The 11,069-nt window shown below is 39.3% G+C and overlaps 1 long non-coding RNA gene across 1 annotated transcript; it reads right to left on the bottom strand.

The window, feature by feature from the left end:
* Positions 1–1,596: 1,596 nt before the first annotated feature.
* Positions 1,597–7,557, bottom strand: LOC132326918 (uncharacterized). The gene is made up of 3 exons (XR_009486367.1): positions 7,469–7,557; positions 6,025–6,063; positions 1,597–3,120 (listed from the first exon to the last, which is right to left on the bottom strand). It is a non-coding gene; the product is annotated as an uncharacterized LOC132326918 (long non-coding RNA).
* Positions 7,558–11,069: the final 3,512 nt, after the last annotated feature.

Below are 11,069 nucleotides of genomic sequence, written 5' to 3'. Positions count from 1 at the left end.
AATTGAAATAAGTTTACAGAGACAAATATTTCATTCCAGAAAAGAGACCTCAGCTCTAGAGATGACTTATTGGCTAGTGACGATGTTTTCCTGTGATAAAAGCACATTTTTGATGCAATAAGGTTTGGACACATACACAGAGGTTCCTGGAAGTCCTGAAAAGAACTATTTCATTCACTCACCTCACATCACAAGTTTCATCTTCGAAGTAACAATCTCCAAATGTAAACAGGATACGTGCTCTCCCAGAATTTGGGCTTGAAGGCACAATACTCAAAATGGAATAATAAAGACATTGAAGCCGTGTTATTTGTAATAGTTTTAGTAGGATTAGACAGGTTAGAACATGACATTCTCAACTCTTCCATTCTCCTCGGACATCCTAATCATTGCAGAAACTCAGGGCCGCCTCATGATCAAAGAGGCCAAAAAAAGAAAAGAGAGATAAAAAATCCTCCTGCAATTTCAGCATATCTGAAGTTTATAGTAAACATAGCTCTTTAATACACAAATAGTTACCATTTTCTAAAATTCAGCTATTTTTTTAGTCTTGCTTCTACCTTACGAGAAGATTCTCTTTTTAATTTTCTTTACAAAACTCTTACTTCAGAATTGAAGGATTGTGCAGCAAGCAGTATCTTCAGGCAAAATACCTCCTCTGCAACTAAGTAATCATCTCAGGATTTTTTAGGCAGAGACATGCATCACTGTAGTGAACAGAGAAACCCAAATAAACTTTTCAGACCTTCCCAGAAGAAATGCAGTTCTGCAGAGCCAGCACAGGAGGTCTCCACCACACGCTGACACTCATCCCTCAGCATTTCCTTATACATAAAGAGGAATAATACATAATGCATATGTACAGAATGCTCATAAAGCATTTCCAGGTTAGCTTACCTCTCCCTGGAACAGCTCAGCCCACATATGCAAGGTGCCAAGCACTCGAATTGCAAATCTTGCAGAAAAGACAAAACAGATGTGGGAAGCATTGCTGCCCATCAGCTGCAGGCACACAGGCACACCCTCAGAGCAGTCTAGTTCTCATTGCTGGAGTTCCAGCAACTACAGTCCTTCAGCTGCCTTCCTCTTCATCCTGCCTTTCACTTCCCTAATTTCTTCTCTGACTATATGCAGTTATACCATCTACCTGTAATATTCACATGTAATGCTCCTTTTGGAGCACGTTGCAATACTTGGGCACAAACTGGTATCAGGAATATTAGGAGTACAGCCTTGATTTCCCTATTTCTAGCAGATATCCTGGGTACAGGTAAGAACCTGATATTTTGTCAACACGTAGATTATTATAGGTCAGTTTGGGTTCAAAGGGACCTTTAAAGATCTTCTAGTCCAACCCTCCTATGATGAGCAGGGATATTTTCAACCAGATCACGTTGCTCAGAGTTCTGTTCAATCTGACCTTGAATGTTTCCACAAATGGGGCATCTACCACCTCTCTGGGCAGGTCTTAGATGTTCCAGTGTTCCACCACCCTCATTGTAAGACATTTCTTCCTTATATCTAGTCTGAATCTATCCTTTTTTTAGTCTAAAATCATTACTCCTTCGCTGGGATTGAGAGACATGGACCATGCTATCCAAGCAAAGCCAGTTTATTACACTAATCACCCATATTTACAGTTCTCTAAGTTCCAAACAAAATTTTCTACTCGGACCTCTTTGCCCCTGTTAACATAACACAATCTTTTTGGTTACCAAGTCCCTGTTATGTTTTCTTGTGCCAGTAATGTCCTTGTTCCATCTTCTCTCGTCAGAGTGACCAGACATGATGTCTTCACTTTTGTTCTTGCCTTGAGTTTCTCTCTCCCACAGCTTCCACTGTACCAGGGCCAAGAAGTCAGCAGCACTACCCACCTCAACTTCTGTAGCTGTCTCACTCCTTCACTCCTACCACTACAAGTCCTGTTAAAAAGTTTCAGTGCTGAAAGGCCACAGCAAGGTCCCCCTGGAGCCTTCTCTTCTCCAGGCTGAACAACCCCAATTCCCTCAGTCTTCCATCATAGCAGAGGTATTCCATCCTTATTATTATTTTTGTGGCCCTCCTCTGGACCTGCTCCAATATGTCCATGTATTTCCTGTGCTGAGGGCTCCAAAACTGAAGCCAGAACTGCACCAGAGTGGAGTAAAGGAACAGAATCATTTGATGTGGCTACTAGGTGGGTCAGGCAGGACTTGCCTTGGTGAAGCCACGGTGGCTGTCCTAAATCACCTCCCTGTCCTCTATTGTGCCTTAACACAGCTTGTAGGAGCATCTGTTCCATGATCTTGTTGAGTAAATCAGCCTTCCCCTTATCTCTTGTCACCCATTTGCCAACTTTGCTCATCATGGGGAGGACGCTTTCTTTGATCTTCCTTTTCTGGCTGGCTACCTATATATGGCTCATCTTTGTAGAGCTTCAGGTGCTTCAGTGTAGCCAGAAGATCTCAGAGTAGCAGGCTGAGGGCTCTCACCAGCACCCTGTCCTTCTAACCTTGGTGTGTCATCCCACAGCTTGTCACATGCAGTCCTGCTAATATCCCCCTCCCTGTCTAGCTTAAAGCTCTGTCACTGAGCCCCACCAGCTCATGAGAAAAGACCTCTGTGAATCCCATCTGACACCAGGATGTCTGGTGCTGTGTAGGCCATCCCATTATCAAAAAATCCAAAACTGTTAGTAGCACCAGTCATGGAGCCATGTTTTAATGGTTGATATGGTCCCGTCTGTTTCATCCCATGTAGCTGCCTGAAACTGGAAAGACAGAGGAAAGAATCACCCATGCTCCAGATTCCATTACTGAACATGCTGAGGCCCTGAAGTCTCTTTTGATTGTGCTTGGACTACACATTGCAGCTCCATCACCACCCACACAGAGCAACAATAATAGGTAGCAGTCCAAGGTTGGGAATGTTCTTGGTGATGTCCTTGGCAACACCTGCACTGTACACTGCAGACAAAGGAGACCATAAACATGCCAAACACACTGTGTTTGCCTCAAGCCTTGTTTGCCCCAGCCCCCTACCTGTCTGTAAATATGTGTAGATGGCTTATTACTTACCACATCTTAGATGAAAGGGACACCCAAAAGCAGCCCAAAGTAATGATCAGCTGGCAGAATGAGCCTGTCAACTTAAAAATAAGGCTCATCTTTGAATGAATACAGATAATTTGATTTTAAATAACAAGATTCCAGAAATGTTTTCTTCAGGCATTAATTCTTATGACATAATTTTAAGTAGTCATTTTCTCATATTATTTTCTGAATTGTATTTTGTTCTTTGTATTAGTTTTAATTAAATTTATCACTCATTTATGACAAGAAATGAGACATGTAAACTAAAAAAAAATCTAATCTCACCTGACTGCTGTTTGTAGCAATAATGGCCAGGGAAAAAATTGTTCTCATCCTGTCTTGCAAACCAACTGCTTTCAAGCCTTTATTTGTGTCTATTACACATGTTTTGCATGCTTTTTATTCAGCCAGAATGTGAGTATACCTAAAGATTACTGAGTGAAGGCCAGATTAGCATGATGTCTGTTCTGTGGTTTGGAACAATGCTCTTCCCTGTATATTTTTCTCCTTGGAATGCAATATGCCAATTTCTAACAAAAAGCTGGCAGTGCTAAGTTTTTTGTTTGTTTGTTTGGGTTTTTTGTTGGGGTTTTTTTTTTTGTGCTGGGCAAAAGTTGGGGACTGAAATAAGCATTCCATTAGTTCAAATTCTCCAGACCATTATACCAATGTCAGTCAATTTATCACTATTTTTCTTTCTTAAGTATGTACAAAGAGGTCAATAACTTTAACTGAACTCTCATCTGTGAAAAATCCAATTTATTCTAATAAGAATAAATGCTATGTCATCAACATGCAGTATTCTGTAAGTACATATTTTTAGCAGTTTCTTGAAAGGTATTGATTGGGTACATCTGGCCAATTCCATGTTTCTAAAATCCCAGCACATTTCATTTACAAAATAATATTTCAGAAAAAAGGTGACCTTCACAGAGCAAGCAGTGTATTTTAAACTATTTAAGTGTGCATCTATAATTTAAGAAATCTGCAGAGAACTGGGCCTTTTTTTTTTTTTTTTAACCTTGGTAATGCAGAGCATGCTTTGAGAAAAAGAAAAAAGCCAAGAGATATCTACTGATATTATTTTATAAATGCATACTGCCTTTCTCACATGGTCTCCAGTCTAAATTAAGCATACAAATTAGATGTAGTAAATGAAGGTAAACAGAGAGGAGGGACTGAAATGAAGGACAGATTGTGCTGGTACAGTGCAGTGAAAGATTATATATGAAACAAATATTGGTATAGGCTAAATTGGCAAAGACTGCAAGATATATAGCTGAAGACGGAAGAAAAGCAGTAAAATAATGTATAAAACATTAACCTACAACCCTGAAACTCCAAACAGCAGCAACAGCAATTTACTTGACTATCCTAGGTGAATAATCAAAAGAACACCACTGATCCCTAGCTAAGTCAGCTTTATGCCCTTGTCTCCACAAGGACACAAGGCAGGCAGGGATCCAACAAGGCACTGGAAGTGGGACAGCCCACAAGAGAGCCTTCAGCCCAGCATGCCACAGGAGCTTGAACTACTGTCAAGCAGCTCATTTGGATGAAGGGGGGACATGACTGCTTTCAGCAGGTCAGCAATTTGCATTCTTCCCATTTATTTATGTGTGCCTTTCACTTATGCACACTTTCAGAGCATCAGAAAGATGAAGAAGCTCCTGCTTCAACCACAATGCCATTTTGGTGTGACCCACAACAAATGGCAACTGTCATAAATTTGGGCAGGACCCTCTCAGCTCAGAGCTCCAGGCACACCAGAGTGAACTGAACTGGGACTTCTGCTGTGATGAAATGATGAAGCAAATCATAAACTATTGGGATAGCTCACTAGAGCCATATGATACAGGTCTACATCATAATGAAACAGTCTTAGAACTAAAACACTGGATAATACAGTGGCAATATCAGGGAGCACAAGCAGAGAATTAAAGGTAGATTATCCTAGTAAAAAGGACTGTAACTTTTGCTTTTAGAAATCTGGTTTAAAAATCCACAGCATTGTTGGTTTTCCACTGTTAAGATATAAGCAAGTTTATTCACAGTATACAGTGTTGAGAATGCCAACTACATACCCTAGATAATTATGCACTTCTTACTTTGTCTTTGCCAATTGGACTAAGGAAGGCCTATCAAGTATCTGCAGCAGAAACAGTTGCAAATCTGGGCTACTCCTCATCCCAACCACAAAAATTACTCCTTTAGGAACATCCTATCAGGACAACCAGTACATACTATGAAAGATTGTTTTAAGAAAATAATCAGCAAGTTAACATTGCAGTACTGGCTGCCATGAGAAGAATTAAGAATTCTAACAGTACAAGATAGGACAGGATCAACATTTTCTTTCATAGCCATCTATCTGATACTGAGATGAATCCTCAAGAGAAAATGTCTTCTTGTTGTCCAAAGACACCAACTGCTGCAAATGAAACTATGCCCAAGAAAAGTCCATCTTAAGTGTCAAGGGCAGCTTGTGCATGCAGCATTTGTGCACTTCAACACAAGGAGAAGAAATTGTTTATGACACTCAGACTAGCAGGAGATGCAAAGAGGAATAGCACCAGAACATCAGGAGGCAGCAAATACATTCAGCTGCAAAGATTTCTTTAGCAGTATACAGAAGCTGAAAGAGAAAATTCAGCCAAAGCTATTAAAATTATGAGGACACAATCATCAGGACAACACTGAAACCAAGGACGAGCTTACAAGCATGAAAGGAGTAAAGGCTGACGCTGCATAAACATCATTGAATTCCTGATTTCAGTTAAAACACAAATTCAGAATCCTCAACAACCCTAAACCTGAAATGAAAAATTCAAACAACACTTAGGTGAATAAAAAACAAACAAAAAAACATACTAAGAGCAAACAATGCAGTGTGACATCCTAGCAGCTTAGAGTCAGCACAGATTTAAAAAGATGCAGAGTGTGCCACACTTACTTCAGGGAGAACTCATTGCACTCAAATTAAAAACAGATCCTGCAAAACAAAGGCTGAAATTAGAAACTTAAATCAAAGACTAGTAGTTGCAAAGACACCAAAATAATGTCTGCATCAGATCCAGGTGATTCAAACAATCACCTCATACTCTTAGTGATGATTATAGACTGTATCACTTGACTGAATAGAGTAACTTGCTCTCTGCAAGTGGACTGACATGTTTAAATTAATATTTGTGCACAGTGACTCCACCAGATATTCAAATAGGCCTTTAAGGGAGCTTTGCCCACAAGTGACATCATTTTTATGTCCCTAGTGCAAAGATAACATGAAGGAAAGTATAACCATAACCTTGAAATACCTGTCAGAAATATCTGGATAAGTGTAATTAAAATTGGCAATAGTACCTACAGGACACTTACTAACTTCTGCAAGCCTTAGTGCAATCCTTTACTGGAAAAATGTGATGCTAACTGCCTAAAGACATTACTCCAGCTACTCAGAAACTATCAGAATTTGCAATCTGCTGCATTCTAGCTGAAATGGCAGTGTTATAGCCCACTTCACATGCCACATGAAACGAAACAGGATGTATCCAATGGACTCCTTAACCAAGGTAGCTCTACAGTTTAAGCAAGCAAGAGTTGGACACAATCTTCAGTGAAGACCACGAGATTTCAGAAGACGTTAAATATGTGACATGCCAGTTTCCATAAAAAGTATTTAAAGAGCAAAACATAAAGCTACACCACAAAAGAATGCCTATGCACACCACTCTGGAAAGCAAACTGCTTGAAAAGCAAGCACCAGGATGGAGACATCCCAACCAAGCAAATGTTGTAATCATGGAATATTCTGAGCTGGAATGGAAGCACTAGGATTGTCAAAGTTCAACTCCTGACCCTGCACAGGACAGCCCTCAGAGGCACACCATGTGCCTGAGAGCATTACTCAAACACTTTTTGAACTCTGGCAGGCTTGGTGCTGTGCTCACTTCCCTGGTGAGCCTGTAATATACAACACGGAGGTAGTTCAGTCCTGTACAGGTCTTCAACAGTACTTTGCAAAGAAGCATGTTTTTATAGAGAATGCATACTGGTTAAACATGAAAAGCAGCAAAAATGTGATTTTCAAAATATAATAGACTAAATAGACCCTTTCAATTATACAACAGACCGCTCTGCCTTGTAAGATTACTGCATTTGAGAAATCTAGCCAGAACCACAGCAACTCCCTCAGTTCCCCTCCTCCCCAACTCCCTTCACTGGTCCTGAGCCACACTCGATTTCTATCTGACAAAGACTACAGTGCATAAAAAACAAAAAAACTTTGTATTCATCAGATCATAACAAAGTAAGAGTTATGCTATGAATATATTATGGGCACTAAACAGAAACATGAACAATCCAGCTTTCAGACAGCAATTGAGAAAAGGGCTACATACATGCAGACAAAGAACTGGAGTCTGAATTTGTTCTGTCTGGGTACACTCCTTTCAAGCTTTCTGAGCACTAAAGTGCTGCCTCCTTCCATTGTTTCTGAGGACTACACACAAAACACACTTTGGGAGGAAGGAAATGGGTGGTGCTGTGTTCTACAAAGGAGCAAAGAGAAGCTGTGTGAGAAAGCTGCTAATATAAGCAAGAGGAAAAGGTTAACAGAGAGGAAGAATTATGCATCTAAAGAACAACAAGGGAGGCATGAGAAAGAGGAAAAGCACGTATGTGCTGGGAAGAGGAGAAGCAGCAAAGTGCACCCTTTCATAGTCAACAAAGTACTTAAAACATGAATAGCTTGTTGGATCATATTCAAGAGCAATAAATACATAAGTCATATGAACATGAATTTCAGTAAAGTCTCTGCTATGAGCTTTTCATAAATACAATGATTTGCCAAATGAACTTCACATGGACCAAGGCATAGCATGCAAAACCTCAGGAAGCTTGGCAATTTTGCTAATATTAATTGAACATAAAACAAAATTCAACATTCATTTGAAACTTTAATGTTCAGCCTTAACGACAGAAAGACTTCTACCAGTTTCAGGGCTGTTCAGTCTAAACATTGCACTGTGCTACTACCTCCTCTCAGGGAGCTGCAGGAAACAGGACCCCAGGTTTCCTTGGAAGTTGCATTTTACAGGTTTTATCTCCTCTACTAAGAAGGAGAACCTGAATAAAACTCTTCAGCCAAGTTCTCCACTGGCGTTACTTACAGTGAGATATTCACTTATTTCAAAGGTTACCCGAGACACAAAGGCTGTCCAGAATGTGTCATCAGCAAGGGTAAGAAATAAAACCAAAATAATTTTTTTGAGTAACCAGGAAAACCTATCCTCTAACCCAAACCAAAATAAGCAAACAAAACAAAGATTGACAAATTAGTATATTGGAGGATGGAGAAGAAAAATCAAAATGGACAGAAGTCCATCTGGATTAGACATTTCATTGACACAAAAAGCCAAAGAGTCTTCAACTGAATAAATACCTTGAAACCAAAATGAGTCTGCAGTGCCACTATATGGCCAAGAAAGAAGAGAGGTCAGGAATAATCCATCTATAGCTATGTACTATAGCTACTAGTTTTGAAAGAGCTAGTATTTGATACCACAAACCAAATAACAAGACCTGGTGAAGCTGTCACATGAGGAGTTACACCAGGGGACTGAAGCATTACAGACATGAGAAATGTGGTGGGGACAAACAAGTCATCAGTCTGACCTAATCTCAAAATAGTGGATTGTTTATAGATCCTGGAAAAAATACAGAAAGGGATAAAATGCAAGGTAGAGGCAGGCAATATCAAGTAAAATAAACCACCTACCTGCACGGGAAGGAATAAACTATGTGCTGTAAGACATGGAAGTATCAGTTTGGATTGGGACTACTGCTGGAGTTCTTGATGATCAGATAACCTTAATAATGAACAATAATCATTGTAGCACAAATAGCTGAGAGTACAGGGTTAGAAGAGACTGACAACAGCTCAGAATATTGTAAGAGGAGAATGGGACGTGATAATCACAGTGACAAAACTAGAATAAAATTCAGATCAATATGCAGATCATGCTTCATTTTAAGCAGCATTTTTGGACATCTACATTAAAAGAAAAAAAAACCAGAAACAACCAAATAAACACAACAAAACCCCCCAAACAAACCACACAAGATGCAGAGTGCATACAGATGTTTCCACTCTACCTGTCCCACTTAGTTTGACTTATTCTGGCAGGACAGATAGGAAGAACATATGGCCACTGTAAGGTACAGGGACAAGAAAGGAGAAAGAGAGCTGCTCAGCCCAAAGAATGTGCAATGCAAAAACTACATACACATATAAACCAGCACACGGAGGCTCGTTATTTTTTGACAACCAGAGGAATGGATCAGTCTCCCAAGTAAGAAATACAGCAACAGCACTCTCTCTCCTTAAGAGTAAAACATGTATCAAGGCCATATGAGGGTTCCCAGGACTGTCAAACCAGAACAAATCCAGTTCTACGCTGATGTTGGAAGTAGGGCCTCCATGTGGAAGGCTGCTTTTTGTCAGTGCAATTTCCTGTGTTTTACTTGGACTCTGACCAAAGACACCAAGGCAGAAAAGCCATCCTGGGCCTCATGGCCTACCTTCTCCTAAAAAGCCACAGTTCAGAGCATCTTACTTGTTAGGCAAAACTCAATAAAACTAGTTAAAAACTGCTCATATTGCTCTAGTTACGAGAAAAGCCTCAAAACATATTGCATCCAGCACCTAGGCAATTTATCTCTGCCACACCTACTGACCCTGGCACACGTGGCAAAATTTTCTTGGAACTGTATCAGAAGATAACAACTGCATATCAAAACAGTTTGGTAGTTACTGACAAAGCATTTTAAACATCACTACTCCAGTGTAAGTTTCACTAAAAAAAATTACTTTAAATAATGCTGCACTGGCTTCTTTTCCAGTGCAGATATCCTAGCTAAAAAAGTGGATGCTGCAATAGTATACAATGGGTTTTTTCCTATACATACACATATATAAAATGGGGTTTTATATATATAATGTTTTTATGTACACACACAAAGGATTTCATTGTCAGCAAGGGTAACAGTGCTGCAAAGAAAATAATCCTCCTTTCAGACATTGAACTATCGAGGCCAGAACTACACCTTTAAGGACTGACCTAATAAAGAAAGAAAATCCAAATTAATTCTTGAAACTGAAAGAGAAGACTAGCATGTCAAGCCACCAGGTAAAAAGCTGAGGGAGCTATGAGTCTATACTTAAGGAGAAGCCAGCACTTCTACTTAACACAAACTTGATTTTTGACACAGAGAGCCAAGACTCATTTCTGTACAGAGACTGCAGTCTGTGTGTAGGTGTGTAGAGTGTCACTGTATAAATTCAATCCCAGGAAAATCAAATGTGAATAGTTTAAGATTATATTGTTGATGGTTGCTAGTAGTTGAATATCTTAAACTAATTCCTACATACTCACCACATATAAGCAAGAGAGAACTTTCAAGGTTTTCATATTCTAGTAAAAACTCTAAATTTTCATTTATCACATTTTCAGTGGAAAACAGAAAGTAACGGATTCCACCTTACATCAGCAATAAACCTACTTTCACTCCCAGCCTTCTCTCAAAGCATGCAATTTTTAGAGACAAGACTGTTAAGATTACTTAAAGAACAATCTAGAGATAGGGGAACAAAATTATATTAATCATCTCACATGGCTGCTGTCTCCTGAGGGGGTCAATTTTCAGAGTAATTTTAACAATGTTCATATTTTCTTCAATGGATCTGTGTTATTTAATTTATGTTAGAGAGGCTGTTGCTGCTACATGGGCTTTATTCATAGAAGTATTTTTAATGTTTCATTCCATAGCAAGGAATACATAAATATTAATACTTGCAATTAAATCATTACTTGAATTCTCTAGAGTTGATTTTGTTTCAACTATGCAACAATCCATATGAGACAATGGAATCCTGGAAATTTATTGCATTTCCTACCAGTCTTGAAGAAAATAGAGGACTTTTAGTTTCGTTTCTTTTTT

This window comes from Haemorhous mexicanus, chromosome 4, assembly GCF_027477595.1.
Source record: "Haemorhous mexicanus isolate bHaeMex1 chromosome 4, bHaeMex1.pri, whole genome shotgun sequence".
Lineage (NCBI taxonomy): Eukaryota > Metazoa > Chordata > Aves > Passeriformes > Fringillidae > Haemorhous > Haemorhous mexicanus.
The sequence above is the reverse complement of the archived record's forward strand: the minus strand, read 5'-3'. Positions and strand labels throughout refer to the sequence as shown.